At 39.2% G+C, this 21,057-nt stretch overlaps 1 long non-coding RNA gene across 1 annotated transcript; it reads right to left on the minus strand.

Moving 5' to 3' along the window:
• Positions 1–887: 887 nt before the first annotated feature.
• Positions 888–20,749, minus strand: LOC115421948 (uncharacterized). The gene is made up of 3 exons (XR_003935766.1): positions 20,649–20,749; positions 10,570–10,575; positions 888–901 (listed from the first exon to the last, which is right to left on the minus strand). It is a non-coding gene; the product is annotated as an uncharacterized LOC115421948 (long non-coding RNA).
• Positions 20,750–21,057: the final 308 nt, after the last annotated feature.

A 21,057-nucleotide genomic window follows, 5' to 3' on the forward strand; every position in this document is an offset into this window, starting at 1 on the left:
GTATATATTCTGTATCTGACTTTCCCAGGATGCTGATTTTGCATTAGAGAGGTTCTATGTAGTACAGAAAAAACTCTCAACCAACAAATCAAAACTTTATATGCACAGTCTGTGTGAAGTATAAAGCTCATTGTTTACACACATCTGTATTATGGTATCATCAAGTTCTCTACTTCAAACTAAAACTCATAAACAGGGTTCTTTTTATATAGTAACACAAAATAACACTCTCTTATAATCTCCGCATGCTCTGACAGCTGATAGTTTATATTATAACTCTGTGAGATTACTTCTGATTTTAGACAGAAAACAGCCACAGTAAAACCAATAACCACCTCTGGTTTCTGTAGGTTTCTGTTGTCAGTAGCTGCACTCAGGGATGTCGGCATAGGCCATATAGGCGGTTGTCTAGGGCGTCAACCGCTGGAGGGGCGATAAAGAAAAAAAAATTTTTTTTTTTTTAAAGTACAGTATTATTGTAAATAAATAAATACTAGCACTGATAATGTGAAATTTTTTCATTAACTGTCTTAAAAATAAAAAAATTAGGAAAAAAAAAACCCAAAATAACACCCCCCTGTAATTTCTCAGGTGAGCTCTCCCTGACCTGGTGCTCACTGCGCATGCGTGAGGAAGAGACAGCTCCGATCTGAATGACAGTGTCTGCCAGGTGTCATTCCAAGTATCCAGGTGCGGGTTACAGAATTTAATAGCATTAAAAGGCCGTCCAAACCCTCAGCTGCACAATTTCGAGGTGGAGAAAAAAGGAGGGGGAAAACTAATCCAATTATAGAGGTATGTAACCTTTTATAACGTTAAAAAACGTTTGATGTTACAAGCTACAGCTAGCTGAATTGAAACAAAGCACAGTTGGCTAATAATGGAACTGTAGATGATTAAGCTGTGAGATATCTGCTAAGGTGTCTGGGTTACTGCTGCTGAGCTGGTTTATATGTTTATCTGGTTTATATACAGGGGTTGGACAAAATAATGGAAACACCTTCACCTCAAGATGATAATGCCCCAATCCATACAGCTAGAATTGTTAAAGAATGGCATGAGGAACATTCTAATGAAGTTGAGCATCTCGTATGGCCGGCACAGTCCCCAGACCTCAACATTATTGAGCATTTATGGTCAGTTTTAGAGATTCAAGTAAGACGTCGATTTCCACCGCCATCGTCTCTAAAAGAGTTGGAGGGTATTCTAACTGAAGAATGGCTTAAAATTCCTTTGGAAAATATTCACAAGTTGTATGAATCAATACCTTGGAGAATTGAGGCTGTAATTGCCGCAAAAGGCGGACCTACACCATATTAAATTATATTTTGTTGATTTTTTAAGGTGTTTCCATTATTTTGTCCAACCCCTGTATGTTTCTTTCTGGTTTACTGCTACTGAGCTGGTTTATATATGTTTCTATCTTTTATTTATATATGTTTCTATCTTGTTTACTGCTCCTGAGCTGGTTTATATATGTTAATCTGGTTTATATATGTTCCTACCTGGTTTATATATGTTTCTATCTGGTTTATATATGTTTATCTGGTTTATATATGTTTATATCTGGTTTACTGCTCCTGAGCTGGTTTATATATGTTAGTCTGGTTTATATATGTTCCTACCTGGTTTATATATGTTTCTATCTGGTTTATTATGTTTCTGTCTGGCTTATATATTTTTATCTGGTTTATATATGTTCCTACCTGGTTTATATATGTTTCTATCTGGTTTGCTGCTCCTGAGCTGGTTTATATATGTTCCTACCTGGTTTATATATGTTTCTATCTGGTTTACTGCTGCTGAGCTGGTTTATATGTGTTTTTATCTGGTTTACATATATTACTGTCTGGTTTATATATATTTCTATGTGGTCCATAGCTCACCTAGGGTGCCAAAATGGCTAGAACTGGCCCTGGCTGCACTAAAAATCTGTTTGGAATCCAACAAACAAGGTCAGAATTGTCACAGTTTAGTCTGAACCGTGGATCAAGGAACTGCAACGTAGCAATCACATTATAACTTTATACCTTCATAAGCCTCATAATCAAACTCAGATGTGTAGAAGAAACAATATTTTTTCAGCATCAAAAATTCTTTTCATTTAGAGCTGTGTCCATTGGTGAAAACAACAACAGTACTTCCATCTTTTATAAATTTGTCACTTTCTTTGACTCTAAAAGTAGTTTCTTAATGGTTCTTATCCCATCTGGTCACTTTCTGATGCTTTGGTCAAAGGCCCTGTGGTGTTAGTTTTCATCGCTGTGGGAAACAGGCAGAGTGACTCACTACTCCCTCTAGTGGTTACATAAATCCCCTGTGCCATCAGTGTAAATAAATTCAGGTCATATCTCTACAATCCAATACATTGGCATCTATGACAGAACTTCATAAGTTTTTCACTTTTTATGGCAGGTCCATCCAGTGTTAGGATGCATCAGTGTCATCTACTTTGAGTTTTGGACAGGGTTATTCTCTTAACCAAAAACCCCAAAGCAGACAAACCAAACTAAACTTTTCTAAAACCCTTACATTTTTAAATGCATGAGGTCAAACTAAATTCCATGTGCAGTATACATTGTTCATATGTCTCTGCTCCATGTTCTTCCAGCTGGAACATTAGCTAACAACTAAATGAAGAACACAAAACAAGGAAAATATCCAAAAACGTACATGTCAGGCCTCATGTTGAGTCTCTGGTTCATGAGAGTAAGTCAGTTCTAATATGTATGTGGAGTCCCATATGTCAAAAATAATACAGACCTGCCCATGTCAAATACAGCACAGAATCAAAACCAGTTTTATTGGCCCGGCACATGCATACAAAGATTGTGACTATGGTGTTTTTGTAATACATCACTAAATTAAAGTCTCATAACTCAGTTCTGGCCAATATAGACTGAAGTATTGGCTTATATTTTTTTTTGACCAACTCTATATATAAAATGTCAAGAGATAACTTTTTTTGTGATCTGGCGCTATATAAATAAAATTTGATTGATTGAGTGATTTAATTGGTTTTCCCCTGTAAGTCGCTTTGGAAAAAAGCGTCTGCCAAATGCATAAACATAAACATAAACATTATATACAACATGTGACTTATTACATATAGTACATCTTATCTTATCTTATCTGAAATTATCAAAATGTGAAAAAGAATGTTTCAAGAAATCAGATTTGTGCAGATAAATGTAAGTCTGTGTCATCTATGATTCATGACAAGCTGCTTAAACAATTTATACTTTTATACATGGACAAATCATATCAATCACTACAAATCAAATCTTGAACTGAGCCCATTTGTCTGCTGTAGCGAGAGTTTTTTTGACACATCCTCAACCCTTCAATTTGACATGAACTAATGTTGACTCTCGACGGGAATATTCGTCCATTCTGATGCTAATTGCAGCTTTAACCACCTACTTAACCACATAGCCCTGCCTTTCTATACAACTCCACTCAACCTGATCCTAGTGGTGGTGTTTGAGAGGGAGAGAGGAAAGGACAGACAGAGGGGCAAGTTAGTGAAAGCAGAGGCAAAAAAGGAAAGGTGACAGGCTAAGTATGTTGGAAGGAAGCACTTGTTAACTTCTACTGGGTCAAACCTCAGAACAATAGTGTAGTACAGTAAAGAGTAAGCGTACTGATAAAGGTGAGCTAAATACATGGGGCCCCCCCTTAAGGTCACTTGGAGAAGAAGACCTATTTAAGCATATTATTAAACATACTAATATTAGCAAAATGTCTACAGCAGTCATCCTGTGTCCTGTAGTTCATATTATAATTTACTGAAGTTATTTTTTCCACTGTATTTACTTACTTAATTTACATAATTTCTGTGTAAACATGTTCATTTCCTGGTTGTTCAGCACCAGCCAAATGACTGTATTGCCAATTTCCCCTCTAAACCACAGTCACTAAACCCTCACAGACTTTGCTCATCAGCTGATGTCTGCAAAAGGCTCTAAAGGCTTAAAATTTTATGAAGGAATTAGACAGTAGTTTCCTCACACACGTCATGCGATGTTTCCACAACACAAACCCACGAGTGATGAAGACATAAGAACTTTAATATTCATGTCAGGGTCATTCAATTGAAATTGGCCACAGCTCAAGATAAAAACAATAAAATCCGTTATTTATTCATTATTTAGCAACAAAAATAGTCCCAGATGTAAATGGTGGTGGGTTTAGGACTTCTAAATGAAATAATCATTGCAAGATATCTGTTGTAAAAACAGCACCATTCTGTATGGTTGGATGTTTACCCTTCCCTAAATTTACAAACTTTGACATTCGATCTCATATTACCTCTTATGATGAAAGTTGTAACGTTTGTTTTTCATGAAAATAACACAACAAAAAGCACATTACAAAACAAGGAAAGCACTCAGAGAGCGCAGACCTCCGCCAAGACAGATCTGTGTGTGTGTGTGTGTGTGTGTGTGTCCTGATCACCACCAAAATTTAATCATTTGTTCCTTGTGCCAGTATCAACATTTCCTGAAAATTTCATGAAAATCCGTCCATAGCTTCTTGAGTCATCTTCCTAACAAACAAACCAACAAACAAACAAACACACAAAGCAAAGTGACCACAATACCTCCCGGCGGAGGTAAAAATAGTATCAGTATCATACCATTGCATCCTCTGTTTATCTCGTTAAAGTTTTAGAGCTCCTCCTGGTAAACCAGAGTTTAGTATCATAACACAATGTTTGCAGAAAGTGCTGACTTTTGGAAAGTTGCTATTTAGTGTTTAAAATGTCTGTTCATATTTCTACACTGGGACAGCCGAGGGGACATAATGTGAATAAACCTCAAAGTCTGTGAAGGTGGGCATCAGGGTCTGGCCTATATGTGGCTGGTAAAACTACTAAACTGGTGACATGATGACTGGCTCTCATTCGAGGATTAAAAAATCAGCTTAGGACCCACATTTTTGCCCCCTATAATATATAGTTAATACAATAATTTTGGTTTGGTTGCCAATACACTTTGGGTGAGATACAGATGCTTTCATGAGCAGAATGAACATTAAACAGATGATTAACCTGCTCCAAACATCACTGTGTTTTGTTCTATTTAACTATGCAGCTATGTTTCAGTTGATAGGTCCAGGGATGACACTTTGGAGATTTCAGTTTGATTCAAGAAAGTGATGCAGTAGTTAGTACTATCACCTCAGAGCAAGAACACCCTGATGGGTCTGAACCTGGTGCCAGCCAGTGTCTGCCTGTCTGAGTGGGTTTTCTCCAGGTGAAGTGCATCCAAAGACATGCACCTTAATCAGAATAAGATATGCTGTATTGAGCCTCCAAGGGGGACATTCAAAGGTTAATAGGTTAACTGATCAATATAAATTGCCCATAGGTGTGAATGTGTTGGTGTGAATGTGTTTTGTTGTTTCTTATTTGTTGCTAAATAAGGAATTTTTAAAAGAAATGGTTGTTTGTTTTAATCCATTTGTAACTATAAGTCATCCCTGTAATGAACTACTGATGCATCCTGGTTGGACCCCATCTTCATCTATTGGTGGCAGGGAGAGGCTCCAGCAACCCTAAGACCCCCCAGAGGATTAAGCAGCCTTGGAAATGAATGAATGAATATTCATGATGTTTCATTAATCCTTTTCTTTTGTTAAAAAAACAAAACAAAAAACAAAACAAAACATCAACACTCAAATGCAGGTGGAATCGAATCTTAAAATCAAAGTTTTTTTGACATTTCCGCCCAAGCATTACCAGCTGACTGAACCATTAATAATGTGTCTCTGCACACATATTAATAACTGCTGTGTTCATATTTTCTTGCGCCCCCTCCAGTCTTGTTTAGCACCAGTTGCCACCGTTTAAATATTTCTTTGGCTCAGCAGAGTGTATCATTTGTTCATCCTTCTGCGTCTTTGTTTTTCCGCCACACACTCAGGATTGGGTGTAAGTTCGAGGTGATTAATGACTGCAATTGTTCTGGTTAACCTATCTGGGTGGTTTTGACCGTCAGCCTTGTGTTGGTGGAGACAAGGGTCACCAGTTATAACACCCTGACCCCTTAATACCGGGAGGATGCTTGCTGCTTGGCCTGGCATGGCACAATACAGTGTTGGAGCAAGGACAGGTGGTCATTAAAACTGCTGTAATCCCCTCCATGAATAGCTCATGGGCAGGAGGACAGAGAGAGAGAGGGAGATAGGGAAAGATAGACAAAGAGAAAGCGACAGACAGGGAGAGGGAGAGCGAGAGGTGAGGGCGGGGTGCGTTTGATGCTCTGACCATGGGGCTCTTTAGCACAGTCTGCGGGCCGTGCTTCAGAGCGGATGTGTTAACAGTTTCAGGCTCAATGGAGGGAGAAATCCTCACAAAGGGAGGTGTACAAATATTGTGGGAAATCCGTCCGCTCTTTAATATTTCATGAAGGCCCACAATCTATTCATGGGACTCCATTCCTTTGGAGGGGCCCACATTCAGGCTCACCCTGCAGGCTCAATGGGCAGCCCTTAATTGAGTGCCCGCTCTTTCTTCATCTCCCTGGCAGATTGTTCACCATGAAAGCCCCTGCCTCTTCATCCTCCTCCTCTTCTCTCTGAGAGTGGCCAAAGAAAAGGGGGCATGCCTTGCTGGTGGTGCATGTGGGAGGGTGAAATGAGTTGGGGGGGGGGGCACGTTGTGGATCAAATATGATAATAGGGCAAGAGGGGATGGTAGTACTCGACAGAGAGAGGGGGTAGGGGGCTAATCCTTGGGGTGGTTGACGGGGAGTGGGTGAGTGAAGGGGGCTGCATTCCCCTGGATGGCAGGACGTCTGTGAGGAGAGGATGTGGGTATGATGAGGGGAATCTCTGGTCCAAGCTCGACAGCAACTTTGTCTACTTTTTGTCAATAACAAAAACATGTGGGTTAATGAAATAGATTACACTTGTTCCAAAAGTCTGTGGTGGAGAAAAGGTGGACTGTATACAACTAACATTAAGTTTTATGTTCTCATTTGATGTGTGGTTGACATTAAGCTAATTTTGCCTACGTATACTGGAATATGCTACATTTTGCGTCACATTTAGAATTAAAGCAAAAAATTTAAGAATGACAGCTGTCATTTACCATATACACTGTCAGAAAAGAAAAAAAATTAAAATTGTCCAAAAATAGGTCTTCTTTTCTCAAGACAGATATGTTCAGGTGGCATGTAATTAGTACTAATACTGAAGTACTACAATTTTACTACTTCACTGCATCTCTGAGGTTGTCTTGGAACTTTAGTTTCTTTTCTTATTATTGTTTTCACCGTCCCCCAGCACAGTGAAACAAACCTATATCTACAAGTGTATGGATTTCGGACGTTGCTGATGGGATTAAATGTTCATTAATTAGTTAATAAATTCTTTACAATTTGCTGGTTACTTTCAGAAAAATAAACACAGGCCTGTTTTTCTGAGATTATGAAAAGCCCATTTTACATATGATGAACCATACATGGTGCTCTTATAAATATGAAATATGATGCTATAAATTAAGTACATAATAGTTACTAAAGTAGTTCAAATGATCTCAACTGTATGCATCTACAGCAGTAAAATGTAACATTCACATTAATGCAGCAAAAAATGTATATAAAAACCCCATATATAGTAGTATAACTGTACATTGACTATACTTTTACGCCTCTTACTTCAGCTACATTTTGCAGATAACACTTATTTTAAGATAACATATTATATGATGAGATAAGAATACAACTCCCATAAAAAGCATAAATACAAATGGTAGAAATACTGTAGAAGCCATGTACAACATGTTACCAAATGTTTATCAAATGGCACAGGCCTTTCATAGTAAAGTTATTGCAATAACTATAACTAATAAAGTAACATTTTAAATGAAAACTCTTACTGTCAGAGGAGTATTTTCACAATGTCCCATTGGTAATTTTACTTTCACTACTACATAGGAGTAAAATAAGGGGGTAAGGAAATGAAATTGTAACTCTAGGTAGTGATTTCATTTCATGTGTCTGGCAGGTATTTTAAACATATGTCTTGTGCCCTTTTACATGCAGCAAAAATGCCCTTTTCTTTCTCTGCATTTCTTCATCTTTTGCTGCTTCAGAGATAACAGAAAGAACAGCAAGTTCATTGTAGTTCAGAGTTGGTTCTTTCTGTGATGTATTTCGTGCATTAGTCCTCAGGAGTAAAAAGCCCTTTGCAAACATTAAGGAAGAGGACTGTTTTGGAGTAAAAACATCTGCAGGTGATCAAAACCAACTTCTCATGTTATATCTCAGACCGTGTGGATGAAGATTTCAACGTCTCATCATAAATGTACACCTCATGCCTGCACTGAGTGCTTCATCCGGCCAAAGGATGTGTCAGTGTCCTGGATGAAGGTGGAAGACAAGCTGGGAGTGTGACCCATGGGCTTGGGTGTAATCAGGGCTCCTGTGGGCCTCCAGCTGCAGCCTGGGCTCCTGATCCCTGATTAAAGGTCATCCCGGTCCCTCTAAGGGCCTGTAAGACCCTGGGAGCCTGGCTCACGCCCAGTGACTCCCCTTCGCTGCTCCGATGTGTGTCCAACAGGCTTATGGTGGACGGAGAAGACCTGCAGAGAGGAGTCCCAGAGAGAAGAAAATCCTCTACATCTACAACACACACTCACATTTACACACACACACACACACACACACACACACACACACACACACACACCCACACACACACACACACACACAAAACACAAGCCTGGACCCACACACACAAACAGTGGATGCATAATTTAAAGCTGTGGTACCACGCCTGGTATCCAGCCACTGTACCCCCCCAGTGGAGTGTGGCAGAGCCATGCTAAATGGATTCCACAGAGGAAGAGATTTAAAGCTTTCATAGCTCTCAGTGTGTTCTGGATGAGTGAGTATCAGGGCTTTGATGGATTGTTCTCAGGTTCATTTCTGGATTTTCTGAGAGGTTTAGGAGTTGTGATCTAACTATGATGCCATGCTGCTGCACTGGTTTATGGAGGTTTTTGTAAAAATACATCTAGTTTTACCAGCTTGAAATTCTTAAACTGTTAAAACCCAGGTAGAAGTTTAGGTTTCACCTTTTATCACTTTGTGTTCTGCATGCACTGTCAATCAGCTAACCAAACTTTAATGTATGACTTTTCATTTTCTATTTCATTTTATTTATTTATTTTTTTTTACATATTAGTACAGTTAAAAGTGTTATACAGATAATTAGCCGGCCACTAATAAGATATGACAAACTGGAACGCAGTTGGATAAGAAAATGAAAGAGAGAAATGCTAAAACAAAAAACAAAACAAAAAACCCCCAGAAATCTTAAGACAAACATGAAAACATAATAAAACAACATATAAAGACAAAAATCATCACTTAAAAAAAGGAAAACTTTGCAAAGGTAAAAAATGAAAATACAGAACAAAACACAATGAACTAAGTTATAAAAATGAGGGGTAAAGAAAGTCTATAAATCATACTTTTATTTTAATGCCACATGTTGGAAGTGCTTCGATATGAGTGCATAATTTCATTTAAATAGGATAAAAAATTCAGAGTTCATTCTTTTTAGTCAATGTTTTCATAAGACATAATTGTATGAATTGTATGATCATCACTGGTGCTGATGAAAATCTGACTTGACTTAGGTATAAATTGTGTTAACAGATGTGTAATGTTTAGTGACATCTAGTGATAAAATGTCATTCAGTGTTATCCAGTATAATAGAGAAAAAAGAAGTGGTTTGTTCTGGTCTACTGTCCCAGTATGTTGAGCTCCATGCAGGCTCATTCTAAAGTAACAAGAAAACATAATGATTCTTATTGTTATGTCATTAAATTTCAATTCAAACCTCTAAAGTTCTATTCACATCACCTGTTACGTAATGTTATGATGTTTTGAAGTAGCCATAAGTAGTAATTGAAGGCAAACCAATGGGGATGATGTTACATTGAATACAGTTATGGATTCTTAGGAATTTGATCATTGTTTGACACATTTAATATAGCATAAGTCAACAAAATAGATAGGTCAAGTTATTTTTGGATATTCAAATGGGGAATTGTTACATATAACTTTGACCCATAAAGATCCAAGCAGCCACCAGCGACACAAACCATCCAAGTGTTTAATACCTGTTGATTGACTAATTCTATCAATCTATGTAAATAATTGGTGTAAAATGCAGTTTGTCATTTTTTCATGGTCATCAGATACAACCCATTTCAGACTGATCTAATGAAATTGTGTTGTATGTCATGCCGGTTCTTATTGCATTTGGCGCGCTATACGTTTGCATTTTCATCCTTTTGCGTGTTGATCGCATGTCAATGTACACCAAGATCTCCAGTTTACATATCTGTAACCCCTAACCCTAACCCTAACTCTAACCACTAATCACGCTAACCACTAATCGTGTGTCATTTTACGTGGCGTGAACATACGGAAAACTTATAATGCATACAGATAACACACCAATTCAAAGTGGCTTGCTATCTGTACGCAACTCATGATATCATGTTGACCATTGGACAGTCAGGGGCTCCTTAGTGAATGTGGAAACACCATTATCTTCTACAACATTAATTCACCAGTAGAACCCATGGAGTTGGATCAATGACAGTGGATAGACACACTTGTTTTGAGCTCAGTTATTGATATATTTGTTGAAAATGTCACTTTTTCTTCAGTTTTTTCTGTTTCTGATATAATAACCTTTGAAATTGCCAAAAAACTTTAATGAACATCAACATGATCAGCTGATTAAATTTAGGAAAATACCTAATTTACACTGAAAAAATTATAAATACATAGGATGATATTATAATAAATAGTGATAAATAACTTAATAGAGAGAAAAAATAGTTAGGGAACTGCCACCAAAGTAACACTGGGTCTTTATGGGTTAAAGTGGCAGAGGAAACAAGTAACATTAAGCTGAAAACATGCAGCGCTGCGTAATGTCTGGAGGTCTGAGTTTGCAAAAAGAAACAATTGTGGTTGAATCTTGTAACGTGCTTGCACTTTGCCTGTTAGCCTAACAAGTGGCGATGATTAAATTCACTGACTTAATCCCTGGCGGCCCATGGGTTTAGGAGGAAGTGGTTCAGGAACAGTCTAATCCAGCCATCCCCGGATATGGGACACACTCTCCCCATGCCGCTCCACTGGGCCTTTGTATCAGCAGGTATTAACACCACAAGTGCCGCCTGAGACTGAGATGGGCACATGATTGGGAGAACGACTGGGCGGCTTGAGAAAGCTCCTGGAAGCGGGAGTCACAGAGGGGTTTTATTCATTAGCACATAACTTTGCACGACTTCTATTTTCCATGACTGCATCTCGGAATGCATTAAAGCTAATCAAAACAGTACTTACTCTAACAGCAATGTTTGCGATAGTTTCCTTTTTTGTGATGTAATGTGTAATTTTAGTCATTTTGTCTCAGAAAAACACCACGATTGTCAAGTCTTTGTCCTTTGTGTTGTGTTAAAGAGCCTGACCTGCTGTAACTCTGGTCTATAAATTAATTCTGCTAAGTGGCAGCGCACAATCCCCCGAATTATTTATACCTTTACTATTGGTCAGCATGTCACTTAGATAAACACAGCAGAGGTTCATCTCATCTGGTCCACAAAAAGCCAAAGTGTGCCGCTACCAATGGCTTCGCTGAACTTTGACCCTGATGGGTCACAGTGAGCATTTGTCCCGCAGTAATTGGACAGAAGGGCCCTTTCGCTCTTCATTTAACCTTTGGGGTCCAAACTTTTCTTCCCCGGCTACCGTAAAGCCCCTGGTCCTGACCCAGTGTTTTCAGGCCTATCTTTCCACCCCCATCGCAGGCCTTTGAAAACTGGAGAAAAGCTGAAGTGTGCTCGCCCTGTCAGAGACAATAGCAGAGTTAGTGACCCCTGACCCCTCGGGCTGAACCCTTTCTTCCTGGATCAGCCACTGCCTTTCGTTACGGTCGGTTATTGCTCCACAGCTTGGCAACAGAAAGAGGGTAAACACTTGTTAAGATTCTTCTTTTCCAGGCTTCTTTTCTCTCCCGGCTGCTTGGCTTATATTTTTTTCTCTTTGGGCTTTTTTGTGGATCTGTTTAAGGATGGACCGGAGTTAAAGCAGCTCCCTTGAATGAAAGTCAGGCAGCAGCTTCACAATCCATCACCCTGACAGGTCTTTGTCCTCAGTCCAAAGGGGAACAGGAGGAGGATGGAGGAAAATACACTAGCAGAAGTAATGTAAATGATTCAGACACGCATCTGTTTGTGTTCAGAACCTCTTGGACAATACTCAAAAGTAACTTTTTTTTTAAAAGTAGATTTTGTTTCAGATATTAATCAAATGTAAATGATAAAATCTGATTTGTATGTAACTGTGTTTTCATGACTTCTTAATCCTCTGTTTTTGTGTCGCAATACAATAATTAGTGCTACACATTACCTCCTTTTTATTTCTATTTATTTTTTATTTTCAGAAAGTGTATTGAGTATAATCTGTTAAGTAGCAAGAGGTTTAATAGTGGACACAACCAGCATTTTTCTTCTGACAATTAATTAAGAGTTTCAACAATACGAGATCTTCATAACACACTGATCATGTCAGAGCCATATCACAGTATTACACAATTAATATTAGCTGGTACACTGAGTTTTTTTGAATGAATGAAAAGTTTTTGACAAAACTTTATGAAAACTATTATGAAACTTTTTCAGATTTAGGAGATTTTGATGCACCTGTTTCAACAAATTTACCTTTCAATAATAATTAAATAAGATAAGGAACAACAAAGTCAGAAACAGGTGGCTGGAACATTCTAAATGAAGAGAAAAGGAGCAGGACCTTTTAAACCGTTATCTCACTTTAGAAACAAATAAATGAAACTGTACATCCAACATAAATAGGAGAGAAAAACCTGCACACACTGGTTACATTCTGTATCTGGCTGCATTTTTTTTCTGATACATTCAATAATGTAGAAGATATGATGACCATAAACTTTTGTGACACTGTGTACAGTTGCCAAATTATAGCATTTTAACTGACACTAAGTTTGCCCACATGTGGCAAACTGCAGTTTCTTGTACAAGTTCTCCTTTTATTCTGTTAATATATTCCCTCTAGGACATTTCCTTTGCTTTGACTCTAAATCCAACAAAATTGTTATTTCACAAGTAGCCTGCTTCCTTTCTTTAATCTCTCGAGTGCTGCCCTGAATCCTTGTGTATCGCTACTCTGTTACCGTGGCGACCCCGTCCCTCGGCTCCTCCCCGTCGTTGCAGTGGTCACTGAGGAGAGACTGTGGACCTCATGTGTCCAGATGCCGAGCATGCGGCCGCGGCGAGAGGAGCATCCTGTGCATCAGCCACAAACATATGGGTTGAAAAGGAGGACTCCTTGGGAGCTGCTGGCCTTCTCCTCGGGGACAGAGGACCATTGTCCTGGGCCTGCCCTCCATGCCACTTAATGGTGCAGAACAGCATTGTACAGTATTGTAAACTGCTCTCTGCTCCTTTTGGCCTGTCGGGCCCTCAATAGCAGGGCCCTCTCCCTCTTTCCCTCTCACTCCCTCTCACTCAGTGGGTGTTTTAGTGCCCTCTTCTTTCATCCCTTTCTTCTGCTGCCTCATCCTTTTGCTACTTTTGCTGGGTTGGGTCTGTGTTCTCTTGAGTGATGGTCTAATTGTCAGGGAACAATTAAGCCATCTGATTTCTCCTCTCTCCTCTTGTCATGTCTGCTTTGTTTTAAAAAGGGGCCGCCTGACTACATGAAAGGGCTGGAGGTCACTTCAATATCTGTCTGGGCTTTAATGTAAGGCCCCCACCATGCGGCCCTAAATAATGCCAAACTCCCCAGATGGAGCCCCCTCTAAAATACCACCACAACCCTTGCACTTTTTTCTCATCAGAGACAGTTTGTACATGAATCTGTACTTACTGTATGATAAAGTTATACTCAGTTGTATTAAAAAGCCTGTGGAGGTTCAGACCCCCCAAAGGAGGAGGAAAAGTGATTTATGGTCCTTGTCTAATAATCAAACCACTTCAAGCCCTCCTCCTTGTAGACCCAATAAATCTGTCTCACCCACTGAAGACACAAAGAAATATGCTCCGTTTTAATAGACAGGTGACCCAAACAGCTGGGAGACAGCTTTTCCCAAGATGCCATGTCTGCACACTTTTACCCCTGCCGCTCCTATTGTTAGTGTAATGTCACATCTGTGACCCTGTCTGCTCCCCTTATCCTGTTTGGTCTTTCATCCTCTTCTCTGCTCATACCTTCCGCTCCATTTCATACTGTCTGGGTCCCTCCCTACACGTGGAGGCATGCCTCTGCAGCGAAGCTCCGCAAAAACATGACCAGACCCTCCTGTCTAATCCTGTTTTAATTCAGCTACTACAGGCCTTTTAAAGTAAATGCTCAAACATTTGATGTGAGATCTACATGCAAACTGTTTAGATGTTGCGTTCAGCTCATGTTTTGTCCTGATGTTTTAGCATCAACATTGTATTTCCTCAGAGTGGGGATACAGAGCTGATTCCTACAGTGGATCTGTTGTCCTCTTTCAGATTACACATACAATTAAAGTAACCTTAGAATGCGTAACAATCAGATGTGGACTTTTGAACACTAGATGGTACACACAGTATAAGAAAATATTATAACAGATGATCAGAATAGCATGTGTTATTATGGAATATGCTAAGAAAATGATCTGAAATTGTGGCGTCTGAATTGTGTTGTAGAGTAAAAAGCACTATATCCAGATGTTTCAGATGCTCAGTGTAAACCTTGTTCATAATTTTCGTTGATGATTGTCATTATTTACAACTAAACCACACTGTAGGTAAAACCAACAGACTAAAGCTATCAAAATCACTACTGTCAAGTATAATTGCGCAATTGTGTGTAAGGATTTCTGCTTCACTCTATCAGTTGATGGCTGAGATGTTGTACTCATAGCAATCCCAACTTCTGTAATTAGTGCAACTTTCTCCTCGTTGATATATTCCTACAGGAGCAGGATGACTAACTTTACAGACAGATCCACCAACAGTCAGGAAATGGCCATTTAAAATGTTTTATTTTATTGTAGTAGTTAATATCACCACAGTTTTACAGCAAAACCATCAATATGTTGACTGAAAAACACATATTCACCATACATACATGAGGAACTGGCGCTGATGTCTGATTTACTTGCGAAAGTATTTGGAACTTTACTTGATGAGCTTTTTTTCCACAACACGCTCATAGTTAAGTTTATACTTCTTCCTATTCCTTTTCAACCATGCAAAATTCCGACTTGTATGTGCTTGGAGATAGATTCTGTGCATTTAAATGTTTTATTGTGTTTCTTTGCATGTTTGAAATAAACAAATAAAAGAAAAAGAAAAAGAAAGAAGTTTCCTCATGAAATACCCGGGATTGGATAACCTTGATTTTAATGAAGTGTATGTTTTTTCCACAACACTTTTATTTTAACATTTTGTGCTGTAATTTTAAATTGTTTTATCACTAGTATCACTGTTTTATTAATTTTTTTTAAATTATTATTTTATCTTTCTCTGTAAAGCACCCTGGGCAACTTTTTATATATTGATGATAATAAGCTTCTTCTTCTTCTTTTTCTTCTTCTTCTTCTATCTTGGTCCATTTTTATATCTGGGTATTGAATCCAACCGGTGATTTCTATATAGAAGTTGTTGAAAAATTACAGCTTTTTTATCTTTAATTTCACTTTTCTAAATACAGTATTTTACATAATACGAAGATAATTGTAAAACTGACTCAAAATAACTGTGTATTGCCCGGTAAACTACGTTTATTTTATTTTATTTTTTACACATGAGTATTTCTCACCTCCCAGCCAGTGGTTAATGATCTGCCTGTGAGGGCTCGCTGTGTGACAGCAGTGCAGGCCACTGTGGTGCTAATGAGAGAAGAGGACGGCCAGGCCTCGCCTCCCACACATACAGCTCTTTGTCTTTCACTCTGCCCCCCATCATTAGCTTAATGTGGCCCTCTCCCTCAAGTAAAAGGGCCGCTGCCAGTTTGGCAATGGGTTCACAGATGCAAATCCCTGCCCAGTGCTAATGGAGGTAAATGAAAATTAATTGATTCTCATTCAAAGGCCTTTTCACTTGCCTGTACTCCCTTCGTGTTTTCTTAATATGCAGACCTTTCGTTCTCGACAATACACACTTGCCCCTCCACCTTGACGATTCTAACATATTGCAATGTACTTTCCATTGCTATGCAGAGTGGACGACACAAAGACAAGCAGGGAGGCACATGGTCCTCACATCTAGGTATGTATAAGATGTGTGTCATAGCTCTGTGACCTAAGGGGTTTTGTTAAAAAGACACCGTTAACTGGTTATTCAAGCTACTTTTCACCAGGATTCAAGTTTCTTTAATAAAATATAAATAAATAATAATGATAAATAAAAATTTCCCTATAGCTTATTAAATTTACAGCGTATTGTTTAGATGAAGTATGCAATCCTGTCAACTTCACTCAATTAAGTAGATTATTTGCATATCAAAAGTACTTTTTACTCATTTATTCGAACAAAGTAGTAGCTAAACCCTAGGTTCAATCTGGTGAGGAGAGAGCTGAATGTGATCCACAAAAAGACACTATAACTGTCATTTGGAAAACTGGTAAATACTCATTTCGGATGCTTTCATCATGACTGGCTTGCAGCTACAAAGTTAAAGAGTAAGATTAAGATAAGATGAAATGAAACTTCATTGATTTATACAATGAGGCAATTCACTGGTTAAGGGAGCAACAGGATAAAGTACAAGAGAATGTGCATGCATGAGGATAGTGCAAAAAACAAACAAATGATACAAAAATGATAGTAGTAAGAAAGCTCTACAGGCTACATGCATCTTTACATAAGAAGTGGAACTGTTCAGATTCCTGCACATGACATCATGTCAGAAGCCCAAACTACTTGCATTACATAATAAAAGTGTATTTCACGTGTTTTGCACATTTTGGAGTTAAAAAAAATGCCTTAATTTAAACAAAATTAAAAAGTAACACAGATTCAGCTCTCTGCAGTGGAAGCAGGCATTCCTTATCAGTAAAAACCTGACATTCGATTGCAGGCAGGTCATCATTCCCCATCAACACCTCCTGATACAGCAATGATAATGAGCTATGATGGATGGAGATGTCACATGTGGAAGATAAGGAGTTTGAGCCCCCTGGGTCTGTCCTGCTCGGCGCTGTTTTTGCCTGTCCATCCTGTCTGTTTACCAATCAATCGATCACCCTCTGTTGTCCTTTTGTGATTAACCAGGTCTCCTCTGCTCCTTTTCGTCCACTTCCCCCGCCCAGTATTTTGTAGACCGAGGAGCAAAAAATAGAAGACTAGTGAAACATTAACCAGAGTGGGGACAAGTGACGGTGATGAAATGAGCCTAGAGGGATGATGCTGCTGTTATCTGCCAATGGGACGATTGTTCCTGGGCCTGTAAACTGCTACCCAGGGTCAACCCCGGGGTCAGAGTGGACTTCCAGCCTGGCTTTATCTTTTGGATGAGACAGAAGCTCATTATGCTGATATACGAGACCGTATTAGACAAATATACGACCTCAGAAGTAAGGACGAAACTAAATGCATGGGATTTTATGTCTTTTCTGGACAAACAGGAAGTTACGTTCAGCTGTGAAGAGTTCCTAAGGAGAATCTGACTTGACAAGAGAGAATATATAGCTGTGTGAAAGTCTGTGTATCTGGTTGAATTTATGGAAAGCTGTGAAAATTGCACACATGGTGTTTATCTCACCGAGTGAAAAACATTACGACCTCCCAGGAAGTGCTATTCATATAAAACTGAATCACATTCACCGGCTTTAGCCAATGACAGATAGCTTTACATCATTCCACAGACCATACCGTGAGACCACAGTGCCCATCAATTTAACAAGCAAAAATGTACAAAAATACACCCCCTCCTCCTCCTCTAAACAACACCGCCATGTGCACACAATCCCCCAATCCAACTCCAAAGTTCACAAATACAAAATCAGACAAAAACCAACACGTTTCAGAATCTCAAACCAATCAAACCCAATAAAACTAACAAAGCTGGGCAAGTTTTTTGAGTAGGGTATGAAAGAGAACGAGAGATGGCCCTACAATGAAAGCCAGTGAAAGGAGGGCCATTTGCTAAGCTATCATTCATGAGGTATGGGTCCAATGCCTGTACAAGCTTGCTCCCAGCTCTACACACTTGTTGCCATTGTGACACACTGGCAGAGAGAAGCCTCTGTAGTCCCGGGGATCAATTCAGACCCTGACAACACCACACTGAACCAGGGTGCCATTTGTTCAGAGGAACCCCCCGAAACCCCTCTCCCCATCTGTCAGGGGGCCTCCGAGGCACTTTGTGTCTATGTGTATGCGTGAATGTGAGTGGGTGGGAAAGGGGGAGTGAGAGAGGAGGTTAATCAAGATTTGGATGTGGACGGGAGTGGGAGGAGGGCCTACGTGGAGAGGGAGTGTGTGTGTGAGCGAAGGAGTGAATGTGTGGTAGGGGAGCACAGTCATTATGCTGATTTTCCTTTTTCTTTCAAGACGTTAGAAGAATACCTTCTTTTACGTCCCTTTTCCCTCAGCCAAGCAGCCTCTGCCACCTATGCTGCCAACTTTTATGCTACGGCAAGGGTGGTCAGAGCGACAGAAATCTGGGAATCAGGTCAATTATGGATGGTGGCTTGCTGATAAGAGAGAAAGAAAGCGAGCAAGAGAAAGAGGGACTAAAAAAGAGGCAAGACTGCTGTTTTTTTATGGTTTTGTTGAATACTGCTGGGTCACTGCAGCAAGCATGGCCTGACCTGACCGCCTGTTTTGTCAGATCTGTTGTGACGCTCTTAACTAGATCTGTTCTCACACAGACCTCCCCCTTGAGTGCCACATAAACTCAGATTTTTTCTTCGCATGGGTGTGCTCCCTCCGCCAGCTTCACACGCATCCGTGCACACCTGCAAATTCTCAAACCACATCTTTGTTTTCTATTTGTGTCCGTGCCATTGATCATGCAGAAAAGACACGACAAAACAGGACAACTATTTGTTCTTCTCTTAATTAAGAAACCCGAAGAGTCCCTTTCAAACGCTTCCGCCTGGCAGGCCGCCTCAAAGCACAACTCCTGTTCAGTTCACACATCCGTGGCCTTAAAAACCAACCGGGCACTGTTTCCCGCTGACCGCAGTGTTAGGTTGGGGTTCATGTTGGTTCTAGCTCACAATGGGACAAGTGCTGACCTCTGGCCTTGGCACTGACCTCCTCTCTTCCAGGGGTTAGGTGAGGAGACAGATGTGGGTAAACTTCCCCGGTGAACAAGAGAATGGGGCCCACTTGTTAAAGGACGCTGTTTTCTCCCTCGTCTTGGAGTAAGTAACCTCAAAGTGGAAGGTGGTTCTAATTGGGAAAGGTCTGGATGTGGGGTTCAAATAGCACTGGACCAGTTGAAGAGCACAATGAATATCACTGAAGAAATGGGACACTCGTGAAAAGGTTTTCATGGTCCTTCACTGGTAATTGGTGGTATGAATGTGTAATACGCACCAATACAGACTATTACTAATTGGTCTAACTAATTACACACCTTTACATTGAGCTGGAAAGGAGCATTCAGAACTCAAACAAACCAGACTCGAAGAAAATATGGTGGTTTTGATAAAATAGCAAACAAATACCTTACATTCATTATAAAGTGAGGAATGAAAATGTACGGTACCCCAAATTAAACTTATATTACCATGGATTTCAAGTAATTCTGTTTAATACTGTTCTAAAGGCCTACAACTCCAGTTCCCACTGCTTTTCACATGTAACACCAGTAGGTGGCACTAATGTGTAAAAGGTGGTGTAAGTGTGTGCGCGACGTCTGAACTGAAAACTGCAGGTTTAATGTGAGACTACTTCACTGTAAACCAGACTTTACATCCCCTCATTTATAAAGCACAGGAATATGAAAGTAAGTTCATGAAGTTAAATGTAACTTTCTTATCTCATCTGTATTGTGTCACATACAAAACTATATTTTCTAAGTCAGTGAAACAGAATTTTTAAGGACACCATAAGTGTGTTGTGTGTGATTTGCAGATTTTGCAATGTATTTCATAATATAGAGCGGATAAATTGCATGTAGTTGGACTAAACTGCATCAGCGAGCAACAAATTAATCAATATCTCTTAAGTTTTTTAAACAAGCAGTGCAAGCTTAATAAAGAGACACGGAGAGAACTGAGATTTTTGGGGGATATTTTTGTATTTTCATATAGGAACAAATGTGTGACATTTATTCAACATTGCACAAATCATTTACTTCATTTTAGATCTTAGCTGTCCCTTGTCTTCTGCAACCTGATCAAGAGCTTTTGTATATTAATGAACTCAAAAGCACAGCTATCTTTCCCAAAAAAGCTTTGTTTTTCCTGTGGATTTTATGGATTTTAAGTTTTACAGAGATAGCAATTCATTTAAAGTGTCCGAAACAACATGTAACTCTAATCTGCAGGCTTTTTATGTGAATTATCAGCCACAGAGATTAAATGTGCTAAATCGTACATACATAAGAAGAATTGGAACACAAATGACAAAAGGTCTGGTATAAACCACATGTATATTGGTTTATGTACATGTATACAAGAGAATTATATATGTTCCAGTATAAAGAAACTGTAAAGGGAATGTAATGTAATGTGCAGACAATCCTTTTAAGTAAAATCTATTCTCTTAATATCACAGAATATCACAGATATCACAAAACTGAAAACTTGCTTGAGCAATAAATAGTATTTTACTTTACTTTGTGAGACTAAATTGCTGATATCACCTTTAACCCATAAAGACCCAAACATCAATCGTCGACCAAAACCATCTACTGATCTAAACTGTTTAATACCTGTTGATCCACTAATCCTATCAATCCATGTAAATAATTGGTGTAAAACACAGTTTGTCATCTTTTCATGGTCATCAAATATGACCCATTTGGACATTTAGAGGCTCTGTCATGAATGTG

Source organism: Sphaeramia orbicularis, chromosome 7 (genome assembly GCF_902148855.1).
Source record: "Sphaeramia orbicularis chromosome 7, fSphaOr1.1, whole genome shotgun sequence".
Lineage (NCBI taxonomy): Eukaryota > Metazoa > Chordata > Actinopteri > Kurtiformes > Apogonidae > Sphaeramia > Sphaeramia orbicularis.